The sequence below is a fragment of the Chrysochloris asiatica genome, unplaced genomic scaffold (genome assembly GCF_000296735.1).
Source record: "Chrysochloris asiatica unplaced genomic scaffold, ChrAsi1.0 scaffold00686, whole genome shotgun sequence".
Classification (NCBI taxonomy): Eukaryota; Metazoa; Chordata; class Mammalia; order Afrosoricida; family Chrysochloridae; genus Chrysochloris; species Chrysochloris asiatica.
The window spans coordinates 155,287-156,917 of record NW_006409204.1 but is presented as its reverse complement, the minus strand read 5'-3'; positions in this window follow the sequence as shown (position 1 = coordinate 156,917).

The window sequence follows — 1,631 nt, the reverse complement described above, 5'->3', positions numbered from 1 at the left end:
TATTTATTTGGATGCTGTTTATTGTTACAGTGGTAAGTATTTTTGTTTTGTTTTTATTGATATGGAACCCATATGAAAGGCTGTGGTCTTTGATCTTCTTCAGTAATTATATTAAGTCCTATTCACATTCAGAAAGCAAGGTTGTATAATCTGCATATTTTAAGTTGCTAAGGAGTCTGCCTCCAATCCTGATGCCACACTTTTCTTTATATAATCCAGCTTCTTAGATTATTTGTACAGAATACAGATTAAATAAATATGTTGAAAGAATACAACGCTGTAGCACATCTTTCTTAATTTAAAACCATTTGGTGTTCCCCTGTTCTGTTCGAACAAATGCATCTTGATCTATGAGCAGGTTCTTCACGATCACAATTAAGTTTCAAAGAATACTCTTACTTTGCATATATAGATATGACAAGTGATAGGGAGAAGCACAGGGAAATAGAGTAAAAATTCCTAGAAAAAAAAGGCTGTAAGAAAATATGGAAAGAAGATGGAGAATCTGTGAAGATACCAGGGAGAGTGATATTTGAACAAAAATCATAATGAGGTGAGGAAACAGCCACAAATATGTGAAAGAAGATGATTCCAGGCTGAAGTAAACATTAAGTGCAAAGATTTTTGCATAAAAGTGTGCTTATTCAAGAATATCAAGTATAATTCTGAGATCATAGCAAACTGAGTGAATGTGTGAAGTAATTAAGGGAATGTGGCAGAACAGGGTGTCCTATGTGTAACATAGTTGTTGTTTTTAGGTTTCCTTGAGTCAGCACTAACTCATAGTTGAGCAAACAGTTTGAGAACCTGACTCTATGAAGAAGAAGGTGGCCTTTGTAAGTGACTTCAATTTTACATAAGAGAGTCAATGTAGGACCTTAGTATCTGGGGTACTTTCAGTCTCTATCAGACCAATAATGCATCCGGTCTTTTATTTTTTTAATGAATATTTTAATATTTTTTAAATGAATTTTAATTTGTTCTACATTTATGTTCCATTCTAACCAAGACTTTCTATTGTGTCTATAGTCAGAATGGTCAGTAGTGGTAGCCAAGGACCATTTAGTTCATGTCTCTCAGACAGGAGGAGGGTGTGATTCACGTGACCCTTTACTCCTTTGCTTCTTTGAGTCTTTGGTTCTCTTCAAATTCCTTTTCTCTTGGTGAGAAAAGACCAATAATAGCATTCTTAATGGCCATTTGCAAGATTTTAAGACCCCAGATGTTAAGCCCTAAATTAGGATGTTGAACATTTTCTTTAAGTCCTTGCTTATTCCAAGTAATCTAAACATTCCTCAAAACTAGACTCTAGCTTTCAAGTCCAGGAACTCAGTTCTTATTTATGTCTAAAAAATTTTCATGAGCATAGCAAATATGTGCTCTTTTTTTTTTTTTTCATGAACATAGACATAAATTCAGCCTAAATGTGTATGTATGTAGACAAATCAATAACCAAATATATATATGTCCTGGTGTGGTGCTGTGAGTTAATGTGTTCGACTGCAAAGTTGTTTTGAACTGTAAGGTCAGTGGTTCAAGCTCACCGGCTGCTCTTTGGAAACCCGATACAGGATTGCTGAGGATCATTACCTGACTCAAAAACACTTAACAACATATATATATTTATATCT